This window comes from Antechinus flavipes, chromosome 3, assembly GCF_016432865.1.
Source record: "Antechinus flavipes isolate AdamAnt ecotype Samford, QLD, Australia chromosome 3, AdamAnt_v2, whole genome shotgun sequence".
NCBI lineage: Eukaryota > Metazoa > Chordata > Mammalia > Dasyuromorphia > Dasyuridae > Antechinus > Antechinus flavipes.
The window spans coordinates 256,624,789-256,648,053 of NC_067400.1; the positions used below are offsets into that span (position 1 = coordinate 256,624,789).

Consider the following 23,265-nt stretch of genomic DNA (forward strand, 5'->3'; position numbering starts at 1 on the left):
TTGATAGAGACAATAATTATCTAATTTAGCATGGTTCAGTATCACTGATCTGATCTTACAAGGAGATGTTTTGGGCCAGAACCTAAAACAAGGTACTAAGTAGAACTAATTGATATAATGCTTGTGTTCACACCTGTACTCATTGGAATTCACACGGTTGAGAGATTTCAGGGTTTAGTATGAAATAGCCTAATTCACACCTCCCTTAATCCCTTCCTTGGAGGGGAGGGGTAAACCTTTAGGAGATAATATATAAGAAGCAGACTCAGTAGAGAGTTCAGCTGAATTTAGATTGAGAGGGGAATGACAAGTGAGTTCAGCCAGAAGCCCTTTCTTAGAGGCAAGAAAGATTCATTACAACTTCCACCTGGCTGGCTGGAGGCTGAAGGACAAACCTTTGGATTTGGAGACATTCGGAGGGAGCTCTTGGAACCAAGCAGAGAGATAGGCCTCTAAGCTAACCGGGCTATTTTGGAGGAAGCAATAAAAGATGTGAACGTTTATGAGCTGGCTGTATTTGGGTGATTAAAACTAAGGCTGCCTCCAGAAAACCTCCCCTTGAGAAACCTTTCTCCCAGAGAGAACCACTATTTTAAAGAAGAAAAACACCACATATACTAGTAAAAAGAGTTTCATAACCATAACAAAGCTAAGCGAATACAAACCCAATCCAGGTTTAAATTAATTTAATCAAATTAAATTAATCCTGGATTTTAAATCCCAGAATTGGCACTGACTATGTATTCTTGGCCAAGCTACTTTCCCATTTTGGTCCTCAGTTCCCTTATTGACTTATTGAAGTAAATGACTTCTTAGATCCCTTTCCATTTTAAATCCTGTTTTTCTATGATCCTGATTCAAAATTACCAGTGAAAAGCCTTTCTATATTCAAAGAACTATAATGATGGAATCATCAAGTAGAAACTTTGAGAAAAAGTTTCTAACCTAATACAAACAAAATTAAATTCAACAAACATTTATAAAGTTCCATCTGAACTAAGTGCTAGGGAAGACACAATTTAGATGAGACATAGTTATATTCTTATGTAGCTAATAGTCCAGTTGGGGAATAAGACACAAAGATAGATGACAGTACAAAATAATATATACTCAGTGCATAAAGAAAGAACAAGATAGTGTTCCAGAAGAAAATTTATTCTATTCAGAAAACTGTATTGTTATGAAAAATGCCTCTCCTTCCTCCTGTCTGTCTCCTGGCTTCCTTCAACTCTCAGCTGACTTCCTTGGGAAGTCTTCCTGATTCCTTTTAATTCTACTGTCTTCTCTGTGTTGATTATTTCTAATTTATCCATATCATCTCCTTCACAAATCCTGGCACTTAGTAGAGACTTAGAATGTTTATTGATGAATTTGATTGACTGATTCCTAAATTTCTCCCTCTCTACATGTATTCAGGCTTGTTTGGATTGGTGAAATTCAATTATCTCATGGAACAGTCATAACAGAGAAGAATAAAATCTCAAAATCAATTATATACAGCTAATAATACTTTGATGAATCTACCAGTCCACTAACTTGGGTACTTTTTCTACCAGTGTAGATCAAAACTCTCCTCATGCTATATAACTCATGTCCTTGTAAGCCTACTTTTGGTCAACACTGCTATTACCATATGACTAAAGAAGTCTGATATTTCAAGGAACTGTACTCATGCAATTATTTCTTTATATAAACATACATCAAAAGTAATTAATTAATAGAACATTTACATTTTGGACCCTCATCATCTTCATCTGTCAAATGGATATAATAACACTAATAGTAGTATTGACCCTTCAGGGGTGTTGTGAGATTCATATAATGTAAGTATAATATTTATTATTTTTATATGAATATTATTTATTTTGAGTTGATGTCAATTTAATAAATCAAAAAGTATTTGTTAAGCACTTTTTATGTGCCTGGACTTATGCTAAGTGCCAAGAATTCAAAAGTTAAAAACACAGGGACAGGATGGACAGAAAATGCCATCTGCAATGAGAAAAAGATCTAAAGAGACTGAATGCAAATCAACACATGCTATGTTCACTTCTTTTTTTTTCTGTTTTTTTTTTTTTAATCTCTCTCATGGTTTTTACCTTTTGTTCTGATTTTTCTCTCCCAACATAATTCATAAAACAATGTGTATTAAAATAAATGAAAAAAATAAAAAAATAGTCAAAAAGGGAAAGGGTATTAAGGTTGTTTAATTAATCCTCCTTTATTGGGGCCAATATGAATACTTCCAAACTAAGATAACATTTCCCCCTCACATAAGTCTGGGATCACATCTTCAAAGGAAAGAAGCCAACAAGTAAAGGATTACTACCAGGGATATTGTCAGAGTGCCTTTATTCCATGACAGGAAGAGGAAGACTGAGACTGTCTACTACAAGTAGATTCATGCTCCGTGACATCTGAGACTGGTCCTGGGTTTAACTCCTGGATCAGTTTGCTTGTCATGCTTGATTCAATCTACCGCTTTTCTAGCATCAGAATTACATAGGTAATTTTTTTAAAGATAGGTAATTTTTATAGATAGCAAAGAAATGCTGTTAGATCTGGTGTGCTTTGCCATTGTTTAGTTAGATCATAAGCAATGTAACACTAAAGCACATAGAAAACTATGAATTTCTAGCTTGAAATATTCAAAGTATAGAAATGTCCAGATATGGAGATAGGGGAATCCCAGATATGGGACAGAGCACAGGGAGTATTACATAGTAGGAAAGGAAAAGTCTATGGAATAGTTAAAGAAATACCAACCCAGAAAAACCAGGTTTTTTTTTTAATAATAGCAAATATGTTACCTAATGATAATAATATGGAATTGTTGTTGCATTCACAAAGTCTGACATTTATATAAGCTTTACTGAAAAAGTAGGTTTTTATATTGGTAAAAAAAAAAAAAAATCGGGCGTCCAATTTTTCTGAGGAAGAGAAAAAGGAAAGCAGAAAATCTTCCTGAGACACAATTCCAACATCTGAACATCTATTGGATATAGAGGTTATTCCAGGTAGATTTTAGGTTTTCTGTGGTGTTTTCTTCTTTTGTATAATATATGATGGTTCTCTGTGGGAGCAGATTTCTTGGGGAAGTTTTCTGGAGGCAGCCTTAGTTTCAGTTCTGAGTAATAATCACCTCAAATGCAGCTAGCTGATAAAATCCAAACGTTTATTTTCTCCTTCTAAATCTTGTCTCTTTCCTTGGGCCTGGTCAGCTTTCTTAAGAGCCTTAACTTGTCAGTCTCCTGAATTGACTGATTGACTGACTGAAGCTCTAATAGCTTCTTATATATGATCTCTTAAAGGTGTGAACCCAAAGGTTGACTCCTCCTCTGAGAGAGTGGGATTGTGAATTTCTGACTTGTGAATCTCCTAAACTTGTGAACTCCAATGTGTGAGCTAATGTGTGAACTCTCAAAGGTGTGAGCTCTAATGTGTGAATTCTCCCAAAGGTGTAAGCATTGTTTCTATCAATTCTAGTGACTTAACACCTTGTAAGGATTCCCTCTAATGTGTGAACCAATAAACATCGTTTCTATAAATTCCATTGAGTTATCACTAGGATTCTAACACTTTTCCAATTATTTGGTGACTTAGAGATAAATGGGTAGCAAAGTGGATAAAGTACTGGGCTTGGAATCAGGAAGACCTTAGTTCAGATCTGGTCTCAGAGATGTCATATACGTGTGATTCTGAGCAAGTCATTTGTTCTCTATTTTCCCATCTGTAAAATGGGCATAATAATAATAGCATTGACCTCTCAAGGCTATTGTGAGGATCAAATGAGATAATAATCATAAAGAACTTAGCCCAATGTTTGTTATATGTAGTAAATGCTATTTGTTAGCTAATATCATCATCATCATCATCATCATCATCAACAATATTATTAAAAATATGCCTTTATTGAAGATGGATCTCAGGCCAGAATTCTTTTAGCATTCTTGAACCACTGAATATTCCATTGAAGGACATTTTCTATTCTCTAATACAGCAAGAATATATTACAGAGATTTCCTCACTTCTATATGTAAACATGTTTGTTTTATCAAACATATCAGAGTAAGATAGTGAGGGACACAAAATGCAAGCAAACATCAACAGAAAGTGTGAAAATGCTGTTGTTGTCCATACTCTGTTCCCACAGTTCTCTCTCTGGGTGTAGATAACTCTCTTCATCACTGAACAAGTGGAACTGGTTTGAATCATTTCATTGTTGAAGGAGCCACACCCATTAGAATCGATCATCATATAGTTTTATTGCTGTGTATAATGATCTGGTTCTGCTCATTTCTCTTAGCATCAGTTCATGTAAGTCTCTCCAGACCTCTCTGAAACCATCCTATTGGTCATTTCTTACCGAACAATAATATTCCATAACCTTCATATACCACAACTTATTCAGCCATTTTCTAATTGATGGGCATCCACTCAGTTTCGAGTTCCTTGTGACTACAAAAAGGGCTGCCACATGTGGGTCCCTTTCCTTCCTTTAAAATCTCTTTGGGATATAAGCCCAGTAGAAACACTGCTGTGTCAAAGGCCATGCACAGTTTGATAACTTTTTTGTAACTCATATAGTTTTTTGAAATCCATCAAGTTTGAGGAGCATAAACTCCACATAGCTGAAACTTCTTTTCCCTTTTGTGACTAGGAAACTGTTAGGGATGGTTGCTGTCAATCAGGTCTTAGATGCAGTCCTGTCTTCTTTTAGGTAAAGCCTCCTCTTGGAGAAAAGAAATAGTATCCAAGAAATGCTGGTCCTATCATATATGGTATTTTGTAATTGACATAATAGAAAAGACCTGGATTTGAGATGAGGAAAAATAAAAGTGAGTTTGGATCTGTCACCAAATAGTGAATTTGAAGACTAGGTACAGGGAGCCTTCTTGCACCAACTTCCTCCATAGTTGAACTTGGCCTTGCCAAATAATCCACTGACACATTTAGACCACTGAGCCTCACCTACTTCCCTGTCATTTTGCTCTTTATTCCTTAAGTCACATGCCATTTATCTGAACCCTCCTGTATGACATCTTTTACGTTTGTAATTGTATTTTCAGTGATTAGCATAATACTTGGGTTAAAAGATTCTAAAGGAGTGGGAAGGGAGTCTTGAGTCTCTCAATTCCAACCATTTCATTTTAAAGATGAGAAAGGCAGGCAAAAAAGGTTAAGTGACTTTTGTAGTATAATACTGGATTTGAAGGTCTTCCTGATTTCAAGTACAATCTTTTATTCTTCATTCCCTGTTGATTCTCAGTAAGTGTTTAATAGTTGCTTTCTCCTTCATTCATTTATGAAACTACTCCAGTTGTAATAAAGGACTCGTCCAGGATCAGTTACAGCAAATGGTGAAGTTTTGAATGCTGTGGATATGTTCACTTACTTTGGCAATCTACTTTTCAAGGATGTCCACACTGATAATGAAACTGACACAGGCATTATCAGAGTTAGCTCAGTGTTTGGGAGGCTCCAAAGGACAGGTATTAGACTACCTTAACAAACTGAAGGTCTACAGAGCCATTGTCCTGACCTCATAGTATGGCTGTGAAACCTGGACAGTCTACCAGTGCCATGCTAGGAAACTGAATCGCTTCCATTTGAATTGTTTTGGGAAGATTCTGAAAATTAGCTGGCAGTTAAGACACTAGACACTGAAGTCCTTTCTTGAACTAAACTGCCAACCATTCCAATTCTACTGCAGAGAGCACAACTCCATCAACTGCTCACAAGGTGTTCAAAAAACTACGTTCTGTACAAAGACACTCTCAAGCTCTCTTTTAAGAGATACACTCCAACATGGAGTGCCTCATGAGAGAAGATGCTGTGCTCTGTGAGCAAAGCAGAATTGAATTAGCTCAGAAGAAATGTGAGATGTGTAGTTAGAAATTCTACCCCAAATGTTCATGGGGACTATTTGTACCCAACTTGTGGCAGACCATTCCAAGCTTGTGTTGGACTGATGAACCACAATCAGATACAATGTAACTTGACTCTAACATAGTGATGCCATTTTGGTGCCCTTTAACAATTAACTTGTAATAATAGTTTACATCCTGTGCAGAATCTGTGAAATCTGATGATTTATTCTTGAAAATTTGTGAAGCAAAAATATTCTAAAACTTTGGCATGTTCTGCCTCCCAACAAAATAATTGTTGGAAGTATCCTAAAACTCAACACATTGTGCTTGATCCTTAAATTCTTTTTTAAATGTTTCCTTGATGTTTAGAAAAAAAACATTTTGCTATTTTCCAATATCCCATCAAAAACTCTTCCTAATAACTATAGTTAAGAAAAACCCTAAAATCTGACATTTTGACAATGTCTGAAAGTATATAGCTCATTCTGCACTTGTTGTCTACTATCTCTCTTATTAAGAGAAGGGAAGTATATCTATCATAAGCTCTCCTTATGTCACTTATGTCTCCTTAAGTCACTATTGGTCATTGCATTCATTGATTTGGCTACTGATCTCTGTTTTGCTGTTTTACTTTATGTTCTCATAGCCACTGTGAATGTTGGTCTCATGGTTCTAAAACAGTTAATCTCATCCCATACTATTTTCCATAGACAATGGATTCAAGTACTAACTCCCTCAGCATTTTACCAAAAAAAAAATCATAATTTGTATATTTCATTATAAGCTTCAATTGTCAATATAATTTCAAAGAAAGGTAGTGACAGAAGAGAGGATAGGACATAATTTTTCTTAATAGTTTTCAATTTCAATCAGGTAATTCTGTACAGTGTGTGTGTGTGTGTGTGTGTGTGTGTGTGTGTATGTGTGTGTATGGGGGTTTCATCAAAAATCTTGGTGACAAAATAATGGATACTATATATAGCATTTATTTATTAGTGTAACCCATGATCGAAATCATTTACTCTATTCTCCCTTCCAGCACTATCAAGGGCCTGGGTTCAACTCATGACAGCACCAGGACAGCAAGAAGCCCAAGTAACAACAAAAATAACATTTAATGAATGAAGATAAGCTCATAGTTCTTGCTCTGCATGACTAACTCGATCAGGATGGAAACTTCAAAGGTAATCCCTTTTATTCAGATCATCCCTAGGGATGCAATCTAAAAAAATCCCATAGGCATCAAGCAGTTATGGATAAGGAAGCTCAACAAGTCAATTCTACTGTTCCTGGAAGTTGTTACTATCATAGTTCAACCCTAGAAAAACCCTGCATTACTTTTAAAAAGTTCTATGTAAATTCCCTATTTTCTATACTCCTTAGGTCAAATGAAGTAAATAAACATTTATGAAGCATTGTACTTATCTCTGGGGATACAAATACAAACATAAACATAGTTCTTGACCTCAAGGAACTTACATGCTAACAGGAGAAGATAACGGAAAAGAAAGCTGAAAAGTAGAGAATAATAATATGGAGTAGAATGGTAGAAAAAATCTGGGATTAAGAGTGGAACCTGGAAAAGGATAAGAATGTTCTGGGAGTTTTATTTTAAATTGAAGTTCTAGGAGGAATCAGCCTGTCAGAGGAAGGGGCTACAGGGACAGATATACTTCCAGGATGATGTCTGTTGCAGTATGAGAAGGTTCTTGGCTTTGATCTTGAGGCCTGATCCTAAAGGATAGATATGTTTCTAACTAATTGCCTGGCATTGCATTAGAAAACTCTCTTATTGTATTCATGGTATCGTTTGTGTGGTTTTACCCAAAGTAAGTAAAAATGGCCTTTAATGGCTCATTAATTCATCATTTGAGGCAAAGAAATAAATCGGGTGTTGACATCACTAGTGAAATCTCTCTCCAAGACTTTTAACATGACATCATAACATAAGAAATGTTCATTCTTTGGATTTGTCAAGTAATTCACTGGCTTTGCTCTCCAAGGAGAATGCTGGACAGGAACTGTGTAAATAATTCTTTTCTTTTTTCAAAGATATAGGTTGCATCAGTTAATCTGCTCTTAATAGATTCTCAAACTCTTCAACATGAGATCTCTTAAATTGGGACCATAAGCTTTTATCTTCATGCTGGACATTTTTCAATCTGCTGCTGTTGTTAAATTTCCAAGTCAAATTTCCTCCCCTTCTCTACTCCCCATCTCTCTCTCTCTCTCTCTCTCTCTCTCTCTCTCTCTCTCTCTCTCTCTCTCTCTCTCTCTCTCTCTCTCTGTCTTCTCCCCGTCATGTAGGTTAGACTGGCTCTTTCCCAAAAAGGCAAAGAAGCTGTCCCTAAAACATGATCGGCCCAGGGGATTAAGGTTTTAATCACAGTAGTGTTGAAGCAGCTTTCTTAACAAAGGGCATTAAAGAGTCTGCCCCACGAGTAGTTGGGGTCCTTCAGAATTTGGAAATGTCTCAAACGTATATAAGTCAAATTGCTTTACCTTGCTGATGAGACATATTTTGTTCAGAGGCAAGGAGCAGACTAATGCCTGGAGAAGAATGAGGTTGGCTTGCATGTTTTCCTTAAAATGAAGTTTTTAGGAATAATCTGTCAATTGGATAAAATCTCAGTTCCACCTAAGTTGAGTTGATGCTTTCTTGTTGAGTGTCATTTCTATAGTATGGCTAAATAAGCCTCTTTTTGTTAACTATTGAATGACCCACAGGTGTCTTATCCAGGTGTCTGGATCAGACTCATATTACAATATCATTCCAGCCTCCTCCCCCTTCTACTTCTTGCTCATGCAGTGCTCAGCACCATCAGTACCAAGGAGAATAAATGCAATAACCTATAGTTTCATTCACCATTCTAATGGCTTTCTTGATTTCTAGTCCTTATTTGCTTTCTCTCCTTATTTGTAAGTTCCTTTAGGATGGGAACAATATTACCTTTTTAACACTGTCATTTGTGTCCTCAACACTTAACACAGTTCTTTGCATACTGTCACTACTTTACAAATTTTTTTTTAATCATTCAGTTTTAGATATGAAGCAATTCCCCAAATTGGTGTTGCCCAGGAAATCTCATTTCTTCTAGCTATATGGTTTGATTGCAAGCTCATTCTACCTAAAAAATTAGAGTTAAAAATCCCGCTTCCCTCCTCTCAATGCAGAAGGCTGGAGTTCAAGTATATTATTCCTGAACAAACATCTCAGGACACATGAAAACATATCTAAGCAACAGTGGGAATGCATATATTCCATGTAGAAATTTGCTTTAGATTCTTCCAAGAATCACCAACACTCTATCAGGCTGACTAAGGAACTCCTTAACAGAACAGTGTCTCTCCTTAATAGAACAGAAAGCACCTCTCTTCACTTTTACACAGATGTTCATGATGAGGGATCAAAAACTACATAGGATTACTTTTTGAAAGTCAGGGCAGGTGTAGAATGGTAAGCATTTAACAATTCCCTCTCCAAAAAATAAAATGTAAGCAAGACACACTTTTAAGCTTAATTTGCATTATTGACAGTTTTCTCCATCATTTTCTTAAGACTAGATAATCAACAAAACAAGAGATGCAGTTTCAAATCCAATTTCTGAGGTGTCAGTGCTCACATGGAAAGAAAAATTATCAGTTCTAGACTAATTCATGCTGAATTCGACTAGCTCCAGCATACCCATGATGGAGTATGGTTAAAATTTGCGATAGGATTGGCTCTGAGTTTTTCCTCAACCGAAAGCAGCCATGAAATAACCAGATATTGAATATTCATCTGCAAAAATGAACTCAAAAGGGAAAAAGGAAGCAGAAGAATAATGGTGCTACTGAATTTAGGAAAAATGAAGTCCCTCCACAGCTTGGAATTTTCCTATAACTTTTACATCACCAATGCCAGTATTTGTAGCCTCTAGACTCTTATAACATGCTTTCTTTTGCTGCCAGGGAAGTTAGTGATTTAACTTTATCCTAAAGTCATATTTCTTATGGATGCCATGGATTTGAAGTTAAAGAATCATGAGAAGAGATAAGATAGTACCTCACAAGTTCTCAAGGATGAAAACAGGGTCAGGGGTTTATCTTTTAGAGCATTTCCTGTGTGCACTTTGAAACTTTTGAATCGGCTCTTCAAAGTAGACACCAAACACTCTATCTTCCCACTGAACAAATACATTTTCTTATCATTTTTACTCCCTCCACATTGGTTTATTGAAAAGAAAATCCAGAATTTTCTGCATTATAATGGCATAATGATTTAGTATGGAGGGGGAGGATAACTGAAAGAGAGAGAAGGTGTCATATGTATGTTGTAAAGCAAAGCTTCTTAAACTCTGGGTCACAAGCCCATATAGGTCTGTGTAACTGATGTGGGGTTGTGGAAACCTTGATAATATTAAAGGTATCAGATATTCCACCAAGATTTAATTCTTTATGTAAAAATAAACAAGCACATTTTTATTAGTATGCAAATCTGGTTTTACTCTTGAACAAATGCTCAAATTATATGTATACCATAGAATTTTTTAAAAATTTATTTATGATTTGTTATTAGTAAATGTTTGATTTGTATACTATATATCTAGGGTCACATTAAAATTTCTTGGCAAAAAGGGATGAGGAGGGGGAAAAATTTAAGAACCCTGCTGTACAGAATATAGGCTAGTGCCAGAATCAGATCTAGATTTAAGTCTGAAACACAGAAACTACCTGTTAGTGAACAAGTTACTTAACTTTTCAAGTTCTAATCTTCATTGGTGGAGGGAGTTTCCACAATGGGAGCTGAAATTTTTTTCCTGTTGAATTGATAGGTCTGGACCAAAAAAAATTTTAAGTACCTTAGTATATACAAGCATGAATACATACAGCTCTGTGTAAATTAACCTTTCCAATACACAGTCATTTTTTTCTTCATATAACTATGGTTATTTGTTATATAAGGTATTTTCTTTTCCCCAGTGAAGCCAACATATAGTTTCCCTAAAATTAAGCCTTGTAAGCAGTGGCCACAATGCTGACATGAATTTTGGCCAAATTTTCTTCTCCAAGGTTCTTTTGTTGTATTTTTTTTAAATAACGAAAATGTTTCTCTTTAAGAAGCTGTCTAAGCTGGGGAAAAGGAACAGTCAGTAGGTGTATGTTTGTATTAATTTGCTATACAATTAAATTCAGTTAAAGGTCAATAAAAACATTTCTTTGATCTCTTGTTACAGAGGATTCTCTGTAAATACATTTCTCGATAAGGGAGTTACAACTAAACACATTTTACATACAGTGCACTGGATCACTGGTAAGCTTGTGATTAGTGACTTTAAAAAAATTATGGCTTTTAATAAATGTGGAAATGTATAGAAAAATTGTACATTTTTAACTTCTATTGGATTATTTGCTATCTAGGGAAGGGGGAAGAGGGGAGAGAGGGAGAAAAATTTGGAACACAAGATTCTGCAAGGGTGAATGTTGAAAACTATTTTTGCATGTATTTTGAAAAATAAAAAAGCTATTATTATTAAAAAAAAATTATGGTTTTTATTTATTTTTAGATGTGTCCATGAAGTAAGCAAGTATAGAGCAAAAACTTTTCAAGTATGTAGCAACAAAACCCAGTATAGGTAAACTCATATTAAGCACATTTATTTTAATTCTATTAACAAGCATGAGCACCAAAGGGTATATAATGCCATATGTTATATGGCACTATCCTTAAAACAAAATAAAACAAAAAACAAAACTCTTGTTTTGCTTCCCAGATAAGTGGAAAATAGGTTATATTTTACTATTTCAAGCTTTGAAAACTAGAATTGATGAGGGGATTACTATAATGCTCTTGCAAGGGCAGTGTCAGATTCTATCCCCTTTTAGAGAAAACAAGTCACAAGGTATTGTATTTCCCTTCTTCATATAGCAAGTTTTTGATGGTTAAACAGCCTTCTTTTAGTCTAAGTGATTATTAGTCTTCAGACAGGCATGTGGCAACTGAATTGGTTTTCACTGGTTCTACAACTAGGATTATTCAAAACTTCAAAATCCAACATTTGACATTCATTTCCTCCCTTGTCTCCCTGACTCTGGTCTCTCCACCCTAAACTAAACCAATCCAACAACATTTCCCCCCTTGTTATGAATAGGTATAGTTATGCAAAACAAATTTCAGCACTGGTCAGGTCCAGAAACAAAGTGTCTCATTCTGTTCTCTGAGTACTGATTCCTCTCCATTGGGAATTGGGTAAAATGGTTCTTTCTTAGTCTTGTAGAATCCTGATTGATTATTACAGTAACGAATCTCTAATTTTTTTCAAAGTTGCCTTGCTTTTGTAACATCATTGTCATTCTACACATTGTTCTGTTGCTGCTCACTTCACTCTCTATTAATTTATACAACCCTTTCTAAGTTATTTTGAAATTCTCCATTATAGGGCAGATAGATAATAAAATATGCCGATCCAAGAGCACTTAATATTTTTCCAATTATTTAAGTCTGACTTTATTTGTGTGGAGACTTTTTTATAATTTTGCTCATATAATTCCTGACTTTCCTTTGTAGATAGATTCCCAAATATTTTATGGTATCAACAGTTATTCTGAATGGAATTTCTCTTTGTATCTCTTGCTGTTGGGTTTTGTTGGAGATGTATAAAAATGCTGAGGATTTATGGGGATTTATTTTGTAGCCAGCTACTTTGCTAAAATTATGAATTATTTCTAATAGCTTTTTAGTAGAATCTCTGGGGTTCTCTAGGTATACCATCATATCATCTGCAAAGAGTGATAGTTTGGTTTCTTCATTGCCTACTCTAATTCTTTTAATATCTTTCTCGACTCTTATTGCCGAGTCTAGTGTTTCTAATACGATATTAAATAATAATGGTGATAGAGGGCAACCTTGCTTCACTCCAGATCTTACTGGGAAAGGTTCCAGTTTTTCCCCATTGCATATGATGCTTACTGATGGTTTTAAATATATGCTCCTGACTATTTTAAGGAAAAGTCCATTTATTCCTATGCTCTCAAGTGTTTTTATTAGGAATGGATGTTGGATTTTATCAAATGCTTTTTCTGCATCTATTGAGATGATCATAAGGTTTTTGTTTGTTTGGTTATTGATATAGTCAATTATGCTAATAGTTTTCCTAATATTGAACCAGCCCTGCATTCCTGGTATAAATCCTACTTGGTCATAGTGTATTATCCTGGGGATGATTTTCTGTAATCTTTTTGCTAATATTTTATTTAAGATTTTAGCATCACTATTCATTAGGGAGATTGGTCTATAATTTTCTTTCTCTGTTTTCAGCCTACCTGGTTTAGGTATCAGTACCATGTCTGTGTCATAAAAGGAGTTTGGTAGGACTCCTTCAATCCCTATTTTTTCAAATAGTTTATTTAGCATTGGAGTTAATTGTTCTTTAAATGTTTGGTAGAATTCACATGTAAATCCATCTGGTCCTGGCGATTTTTTCTTAGGGAGTTGATTGATAGTTTGTTCTATTTCTTTTTCTGAGATGGGACTGTTTAGGATATTTACTTCTTCCTCTGTTAGTTTGGGCAAGCTATATTTTTGGAGGTATTTTTCTATTTCATTTAAGTTGTCGAATTTATTGGCATAAAGTTGGGCAAAGTAACTCCTAATTATTGCTCTAATTTCCTCTTCGTTACTGGTGAGTTCTCCCTTTTCATTTTTAAGACTAACAATTTGATTTTCCTCTTTCCTTTTTTAAATCAGATTTACTAAGGGTTTGTCTATTTTGTTGGTTTTTTCATAGAACCAACTCTTAGTTTTATTAATCAATTCAATAGTTTTTTTACTTTCAATTTTATTGATCTCTCCTTTTATTTTTAGAATTTCAAGTTTAGTGTTTGACTGGGGGTTTTTAATTTGTTCCTTTTCTAGCATTTTTAGTTGCAAATCCAATTCATTGACCTTCTCTTTCTCTATTTTATACAAATAGGCCTCTAGAGATATGAAATTTCCCCTTATTACCACTTTGGCTGCATCCCATACATTTTGGTATGATGTCTCATTATTATCATTTTTCTTGGGTGAAGTTATTAATTATGTCTATGATTTGCTGTTTCACCCAATCATTCTTTAGTATGAGATTATTTAGTTTCCAATTATTTTTTGGTCTACTTCCCCCTGGTTTTTTGTTGAATGTAATTTACATTGCATCGTGGTCTGAAAAGGATGCATTTACTATTTCTGCCTTACTGCATTTGAGTTTGAGGTTTTTATGTTCTAATATATGGTCAATTTTTGTATAGGTTCCATGAACTGCTGAAAAGAAAGTGTATTCCTTTCTGTCTCCATTACATTTTCTCCAGAGATCTATCATATCTAACTTTTCTAGTATTCTATTTACCTCTTTGACTTCTTTCTTATTTATTTTGTGGTTTGATTTATCTAATTCTGAGAGTGCAAGGTTAAGATCTCCCACTATTATAGTTTTACTGTCTATTTCTTCTTGCAGCTCTCTTAATTTCTCTTTTAAGAATTTAGATGCTACACCACTTGGTGCATATATGTTTAATATAGATAGTGCTTCATTATCCATGCTACCCTTTAGCAAGATATAGTGCCCTTCCTTATCTCTTTTAATTAGATCAATTTTTGCTTTAGCTTGATCTGAGATCAGGATGGCTACCCCTGCTTTTTTGACTTCACCTGAAGCATAGTAGATTTTGTTCCAACCTTTTACCTTTAACCTGCATGTATCTCCCCACTTCAGGTGTGTTTCCTATAAACAACATATTGTAGGATTCTGGCTTTTAATCCATTCTGCTAACCGCTTCCTCTTTATGGGGGGTTTACCCCGTTCACATTTATGGTTAAAATGACTAATTCTGTATTACTTGCCATCTTGTTAACCCCGGTTTATGCTTTTCTCCCTTCTTTCCCCTTTCCCCCCTTCCCAGTATTAAGCTTGTGAGCACCACTTGCTTCTCACAACCTTCCCTTTTTAGTATCCCTCCCCCCGCCTTAGAGTTCCTCCTCCTATCTTACCCCTTTCCCTCCCAGTTTCCGTATTCCCTTCCTCTTAGCTTATTCCTTCCCTTTTCACTTTTCCCTTCTCACTTTTCAATGAGGTGGGAGAAGTTTCACCATAGATTGAATATGTCTTAAGATTTTTCACTTAAAGCCAATTCTGAAGGCAGTAAGATACTCACTATATTCATCCCCCTCCATTCTTTCTCTCAGATATAATAGCTTTCCTATGCCTCTTCATGAGATGTACTACCCCCACTTTACCCTTTTTCTGGTACAATGTCCTTTCCACATCAATTTCTAGAACAAGGTATACATGTATTCTTTATACATCTATATAGTCGAAATATAGTTCCCAAGATTAATCTTTACCTTTTTAGATTTCTCTTGAGTTCTATATTTGTAGATCAAACTTTTTGTTAAGTTCTGGCTTTTTCATCAGAAATAGATGAAATTCGCTTACTTCGTTGAATGTCCATCTTCTTCCCTGGAAAAAGATGCTCATTCTAGCTGGGTAGGTTATTTTTGGTTGCATACCAACTTCCTTAGCCTTTCGGAATATCATATTCCAGGCCCTTTGATCTTTTAATGTGGATGCTGCCAGATCCTGGGTGATCCTTATTGTGGCTCCTTGATACTTGAATTGGGTTTTTCTAGCCGCTTGCAATATTTTTTCCTTCGTCTGAGGGTTCTGGCATTTGGCCACTATATTCCTTGGTGTTTTGATTTTAGGATCCCTTTCAGTGGGTGATCGATGAATCCTTTCAATGTTTATTTTTTCCTCTGTTCCTATGACTTCTGGGCAGTTCTCTTTGATAATTTCCTGGAAAATAGTGTCCAGGCTCTTTTTTCCATCATGTTTTTCTGGAAGTCCAATGATTCTCAGATTGTCTCTCCTGGATCTGTTTTCCAGGTCTGTTGTCTTCCCCAGAAGGTATTTCACATTCTTTTCCATTGTTTGATTTTTTTGGATTTGCTTGACTGATTCTTCTTGTCTCCTCGAGTCATTCAATTCCAATTGTTCAATTCTGATTTTCAGTGAAGTATTTTCTTCACTCACTTCTTTAAAATCTTTTTCTAATTGTCCCATTGAGTTCTTTTGTTCTGTGGAATTTTTTTCCATTTCACCAATTTTGTTTTCCAGTTCACCAATCCTATTTTTCAAGGATTTTACTTCTTTATCCACTCTCTCTTTAACTGAGTTCTCCAGGCTCTTTTGCCAAGCCTCTCTCTCCTTTTACCATTTTTCTTCTAGCTCCCTTGTGAGAGCCTTTTTAATCACTTCTATGAGGTTCATCTGTGCTGAGGAACAGATGATCTCCTCCTTTGGGGATTCACCTGGGGACTGTCTGTTTTTAGTCTCCTCAGGATTTAGAGTCTGCTCTCTATCTGTATAGAAGCTGTCAAGGGTTAAAGTCCTCTTCAGTTTCTTGCTCATTCTGTCTAATAATCAAGGCAAACTAGCAAAGAAAAACAGAAAAAACTGGAGTCTTTCTTTGGGGGGTGGGGGGCTGAGTGTGTTACCGAGCTTCCTCTCCAGACTGTGGGGGGCAGCAGTGAGGCACTAGCAGGATTGTGCTGCGCCTGTGCTCTGAGATCCCAGAGCCTGCTGAGTCACTGTGGGGGGGAAGGTGGGGCAGCCAGGTCCCAAGAGACTCCAGCTGTTTGGGGTTGTATTCTTCACTCCCGGTGTTTTTAGCTTCTCTGCTGGGCTGCTCACTTGCTGCCGGAGCAAAGTATCCAAACCTGTAGCGAAGCTCTCCCCGCAGAGATGGCTGCGATCACTCCCCACCCCCTCTCCAGTCTGCTCCCGTGCTCTCACTGCCGCTGCCGCTGCCTGCGCCCAATCTAAAACCATCCCAGCCCTCCAGTAAAGACAGACCTTTCTTGGCGAATCTCAAGGATGGCTTCTCTTGGTAACTATTTGTGGGTTTTTTTCAGTCAAGCATTAATTCAGAGGCTTGTAATGAAATGGATAGTGAGAGAAAGCGTGGAGCTTACACAGCTATGTGCCTCCTCTCCACCATCTTAACCGGAAGTCTTTCTTTCTTTATATTGACGGAATTGAGTGAACCACACTGACTCTATCTTGTGACTCAATTCTAGAGCTAACTCAATTCCCTTTCTATTCAATTATGGACCTAGTCCAAATTCTGTCCTGTGAAAAATTTTTATTTAAACCTTATAGTAATATTTAGCCTAGTCCTGTGTAGTTTAATAATGATGTAGGCTATGCTGACTAGTTAAAGCTAAAGATTGATGCAAGGAGTTTTTTCACAATTATATATCTCAAGAAATTTATATATCTTATTTGAAAACTGGCCTCATACTGAGCAATCAATTATTGTTTCCATATTCCTTTAATTGTTTTCAGACACTTGAAGGGAGTGGGATATGCCTTCTTTTCTGATTTCAGGGAATTGCACTTGTTTAATCTCCCCCTCCCAACTTGAAAGTCCCTAATCTTTCCTCAGATCACCTAATGTACCCTAGTTAATTGTTCTCTTTTTAATTAATTGGTCTTATTTGATTAATTATTTTTAAATGTATAAAAGTTTGTCCCCCCCCACCCCCCACATTTAGGATTCAGACCCAAAGTTGAGGAAAGAAACTGGTCCTGAATTGTTAGCAATAGGTATGCATTGTATAATAAACTGATGTGCTCAGAAGCTCAAATCTTTGTTTCCTTAGCCATTTCATCTTTCTCCATCATCATAGTAAGAACACTAACTGGCACATAGGCAATTCATATATATTTATTGACTGACTGATATATACAAATCACCATTTTGTTCTGGTCATGAGTCTCTTTCAGAAACTTGGATGGGTTGTTTCAACTAATAGTTGTGGGCCTATACTTAAGTTTCTCCTTTTTGGTGGGGCCTGCCTGAACTTATTCTGCACTAGCATAGCTTCTGGAAACTCAGAATCATCTTCTTGGATTGATGAGACATCACAGGAAGAATTTAGAAGAGGAAATAATGGACTATTTAAAAAAAAAAAAACAAAGAGATCTCACATTTAGGAGTATATGTACTTCGAAAAATTGTGATTTTTGTGCGTGTGTGTGTGCATTTGTAAATAAAATGGGCTTAGTCTATTTACTTACAGTTAAAAATTGCTCAGTCATGGATAAAATTGACTGTCACCATGGTAGCAGAGAATTTATATCAAGGATTTAGACGCTTATTATTTTCTTTAAATACATTTCAATTATTTAATCCTGAGGACGTCCTGGAGACATGGAGTATACTTGGATCAATAGGACATGAACAGAATGCTTGGTCATTCATGGCTGCCAAGCAGAAAAATGAAGCAGACACAGGACCATTCTGAAGGTTTAGTAAGGTGAGGGAAGAGTGGGACAAAATGGCCCTAATTTATGAGGCTGAAGTTTTATTTAAGACTAAGGGAAGATTAAGAAATATAGAAATAAGAATCAGAGCCTTGATCTGAAAACTGACTCCTGTATTAAGAGTCAATCAGAGATTTCTGATTATTTCCTATTTGTGAAAGAAATCATTGGGAAAGGGAAAGAAAAAAATCACTTACAAAGTGATTTACAAATATTATATCATTTATTCCTCACAACAACTCAAGAGATAGTTGCTATTATCATTTTTATTTTATAGTTGAAGAGACTGAGACAGAGAGAAGTTAGTTAGGTGACTTTCCCAAGATCACAGTTGGTATCTGAGGATATATTTAAATGCAGATTTTCCTTTTTCCAGGTTCAGCTCTCTATCTGCTGCACCACTTGGCTGCCATAGCCTTCTAGCCCAAACTCATGGTACATCATATGGTAGCATGGGATAATCAGAACAGGATTGAACTCCAGTATAGGCTCTCTACTAGGCTAATTGAATTGTAAATTGGGATATTTGTACCCAGGGACAAATGCCACAAATTATTCCCAGTGTAAGAGGAACAAAATATTCCTTCACTTAAGAGATGGAGGAGAAAACCTTTGTGTAGCTTAATATGAAGCTGGGATAGGCCATTATTTGAAGGGGAATTGAAGGGAGGACAGGGAGCTCAGTCTCATCCTCCATCTGGTGGCTTCTTATTTTCACCAGTAGCTAATTTCTGTTGCTTCACTACTATCAATACCATCTAAGTTTGATGTTGGAATCCTTACTAACTGCTAACTAATTAGAGTTGATCTAATCTTACAAGAAGATGTTTTGGGCAGAACCTGAAACAAGGTACTAAGTAGAACTAATTAATACAAGGCTTGTGTTCACACCTTTACTCATTGGAGTTCAATGAGTTCATACCTCCCTTGAAGCTCTTTGGGCCAGAGAGCACTATGGGAGAAAACCCATAATCCCTCTCTCTGGAAGGAGCATAAATAGGCCAATGGGCCAGTCGAAGAAGTTCTTCAGAGGAAGAAGCTACAAGTCGAGATTTCACCGGAATGACATGAAGAGCGGTGCTGGCTCTGGAGGCTGAAGAAAGCAGAGGCAGAAGCAAAGGACAAAGTGGCAAGAGCTCTTGGAACCAAGCAGAGAGATAGGCCTCTAAGCTAACCGGGCTATATTGGAGATAATAAAAGATCTGAACTTTTATCACCTGGCTGCGTTTTGAGAAGAAAAAGCTCACCACATTTTGGCGCCCGAACAGGGACCGACAAAATTCTGATTCCAGGGAAGGCACCCAGAGAGAACTTTTATAATATTTTAAAGAAGAACAAGAACACACCATTTGAACTCCAACAGTATGACTTCCTGGGGAAAAGCCAGTTACCTCATTCCTAAGTATGGTTCTGGTTTTACTTTCCTATGTGATGTGAGAGAGCCAACTCAACAAATACTTTTTAGTGGGAATATGACGAAGTGAAAACCCTTCAGCACTTGTGGCCAGCTGATGAAAATTAGAGGTCAGGAAAGTGAAATGATTATTTTAAGGTCACAACTAGTTTGTAGCAGATCTGGGAAAATCATCAAAATTAAAATTTTCACTTTGCCTTGGCCCATTCTCTATACCAGAGTTTCTTCAACTTTTTTCACTGGTGGTCTCTTTTTGTCCCAGAAATTTTTATGTGGTATATAGATATAGAAAATAGGTATATGAATCAAACATTTACTGATAATAAATCATAATTTCATGATCCCAACAATTAAGTTATGAGATCCTGTAAGAGTTCACACCCCACAGTTTAAGAAAAGTCGAGCTCTATAACTTGAATATTCTTAGTTGCTCATCTCTGACTCTTAGAAGTCAAGACTTCCTTGAAGATTCAGTTCAAAAACTGCCTTCTTCAAGAGACTTTTCCCATGGTTCCTGACTCCTCTCTTCTCTAGCTGCTAGTGCCTTCCTTTCTAAGGTACCATAAATACTCTCTATGTATCTTGAATGCATATTATTTACAAAAATGTCTCTCCTTTAGAATGGAAACCCTCTGAGGGCAGTGACTTTTATATGTAATTCTAATACTCAGTATAGTGGAGGCATATAGAAGGTTTCTTAAGTTCTTTCCCCTTGCCACCCTTTTATTTTTTCCTGAGAAATTTTTACTTGATCCCGAGTATATAGGTATATAAAGTAGGTATATAAATCAAACATTTACTGATAATAAATCATAAATAAATTTAATTTAAAAACAATTTTTTGGTATATATATATAATTTTGCCATTTGTTAAAGATGAAAGCAAATTTACTAATGAGATGACTGGGCTTGTTTATTTTTACATAAAGAATTGAATTTTGGTGGAATATTTGATACTTTTTACTACTGTCAAATTTTTTGCAATCCTCACATGTAGTTAAGGTCAGACCCATAGTTAAAGAAACTTTGGCATATGGTAAACATTTAATAAATGTTTAAATAACATCCTTATGGTTTGTCCTTCAGGAACTGCCCAAAGCTTGGGAACAAGAATAGGATTACACTTATTGAATGAATGGATAAAGGAAAAGGCATTTTTAAGCATTTACTAGATGCTGAACACTGTGATTGATTGAGAGTTCTATCCTAGGCTGTGGGGAAAAAGTGGAACTCAAAATTGATGCAGAGAAAAAAAAAACTAAGTTTCAGCATTGTGTTAAACCAAGTTAAATTAGACTTAAAGGCATATTATGTGTCAATAGCTTAGGAGATTTTATCACTTTTCAGTACAGTCAAGAAAAAAAAATTGTCACCTGAAGACAGCTAGGTAGGTAGTTCAGTATTTACCTGGACCTTGAGTCAGGAAGACCTGACTTCAGCCTCAGACATGAAATAACTTTACCTCTGTTTGCCTCAGTATCCTTATTTATAAAATGGAGATAATAATAGCACCTAACTCCTAGATCTGTTATGAGGATTAAATGAGAATATTTGTAAAGTGTTTTGCAAACCTTAAAATGTGATGTGAGAGAGCCAACTCAACAAATACTTTTTAGTGGGAATATGACGAAGTGAAAACCCTTCAGCACTTGTGGCCAGCTGATGAAAATTAGAGGTCAGGAAAGTGAAATGATTATTTTAAGGTCACAACTAGTTTGTAGCAGATCTGGGAAAATCATCAAAATTAAAATTTTCACTTTGCATTGGCCCATTCTCTATACCAGAGTTTCTTCAACTTTTTTCACTGGTGGTCTCTTTTTGTCCCAGAAATTTTTATGTGGTATATAGATATAGAAAATAGGTATATGAATCAAACATTTACTGATAATAAATCATAATTTCACGATCCCAACAATTAAGTTATGAGATCCTGTAAGAGTTCACACCCCACAGTTTAAGAAAAGTCGAGCTCTATAACTTGAATATTCTTAGTTGCTCATCTCTGACTCTTAGAAGTCAAGACTTCCTTGAAGATTCAGTTCAAAAACTGCCTTCTTCAAGAGACTTTTCCCATGGTTCCTGACTCCTCTCTTCTCTAGCTGCTAGTGCCTTCCTTTCTAAGGTACCATAAATACTCTCTATGTATCTTGAATGCATATTATTTACAAAAATGTCTCTCCTTTAGAATGGAAACCCTCTGAGGGCAGTGACTTTTATTTGTAATTCTAATACTCAGTATAGTGGAGGCATATAGAAGGTTTCTTAAGTTCTTTCCCCTTGCCACCCTTTTATTTTTTCCTGAGAAATTTTTACTTGATCCCGAGTATATAGGTATATAAAGTAGGTATATAAATCAAACATTTACTGATAATAAATCATAAATAAATTTAATTTAAAAACAATTTTTTGGTATATATATAATTTTGCCATTTGTTAAAGATGAAAGCAAATTTACTAATGAGATGACTGGGCTTATTTATTTTTACATAAAGAATTGAATTTTAGTGGAATATTTGATACTTTTTACTACTGTCAAATTTTTTGCAATCCTCACATGTAGTTAAGGTCAGACCCATAGTTAAAGAAACTTTGGCATATGGTAAACATTTAATAAATGTTTAAATAACATCCTTATGGTTTGTCCTTCAGGAACTGCCCAAAGCTTGGGAACAAGAATAGGATTACACTTATTGAATGAATGGATAAAGGAAAAGGCATTTTTAAGCATTTACTAGATGCTGAACACTGTGATTGATTGAGAGTTCTATCCTAGGCTGTGGGGAAAAAGTGGAACTCAAAATTGATGCAGAGAAAAAAAACTAAGTTTCAGCATTGTGTTAAACCAAGTTAAATTAGACTTAAAGGCATATTATGTGTCAATAGCCTAGGAGATTTTATCACTTTTCAGTACGGTCAAGAAAAAAAAATTGTCACCTGGAGACAGCTAGGTAGGTAGTTCAGTATTTACCTGGACCTTGAGTCAGGAAGTCCTGACTTCAGCCTCAGACATGAAATAACTTTACCTCTGTTTGCCTCAGTATCCTTATTTATAAAATGGAGATAATAATAGCACCTAACTCCTAGATCTGTTATGAGGATTAAATGAGAATATTTGTAAAGTGTTTTGCAAACCTTAAAATGTGATATTAGCTATTATTATTATCTTTAGTAAAGAAGCCTTGCCCAGTAACTGGCATATGCCATGTAAGGAACCCATAGCTGAGGAGTGATATTAGGCAAAGAAAGACTGATTCCAAGGTCACAATCTAGAAAGAAAAGAAATCCTTGATTTCTAGAGGAGTGGTCTTAGCAGGAAGTTAGAAACTGAAATCCAAAAGGAACCTTTGGTTGCAGGGGTCCTCAAACTTTTTAAATAGGGGGCCAGTTCACTGTCCCTCAGATTGTTGGAGGGCTGGACTTTAGTAAAAACAAAAACTTTTTTTTTGTGGGCCTTTAAATAAAGAAACTTCATAGCCCTGGGTGAGGGGGGTTAAACGTCCTCAGCTGCCGTATCTGGCCTGCGGCCGTGTTTGAGGACCCTTGATACTAGAGACACTGTTTTCTCACAACATTTGGCTCCAAGAAGCAGAGGTAAAATCCAGACCATTATATAGTCACTTTTTGGACAGCTCCAATTACA

General features: G+C 35.9%; 1 long non-coding RNA gene across 1 annotated transcript in view; it reads left to right on the plus strand.

Annotated features, from left to right (window-relative positions):
• The window catches only part of LOC127553893 (uncharacterized), a 77,061-nt gene that overhangs the window by 15,296 nt on the left and 38,500 nt on the right, over positions 1-23,265 (plus strand). The window contains exon 2 of the long non-coding RNA XR_007951838.1: positions 6,910-7,054. This is a non-coding gene — a long non-coding RNA (uncharacterized LOC127553893). The remainder of the gene's footprint in view (positions 1-6,909; positions 7,055-23,265) is intronic.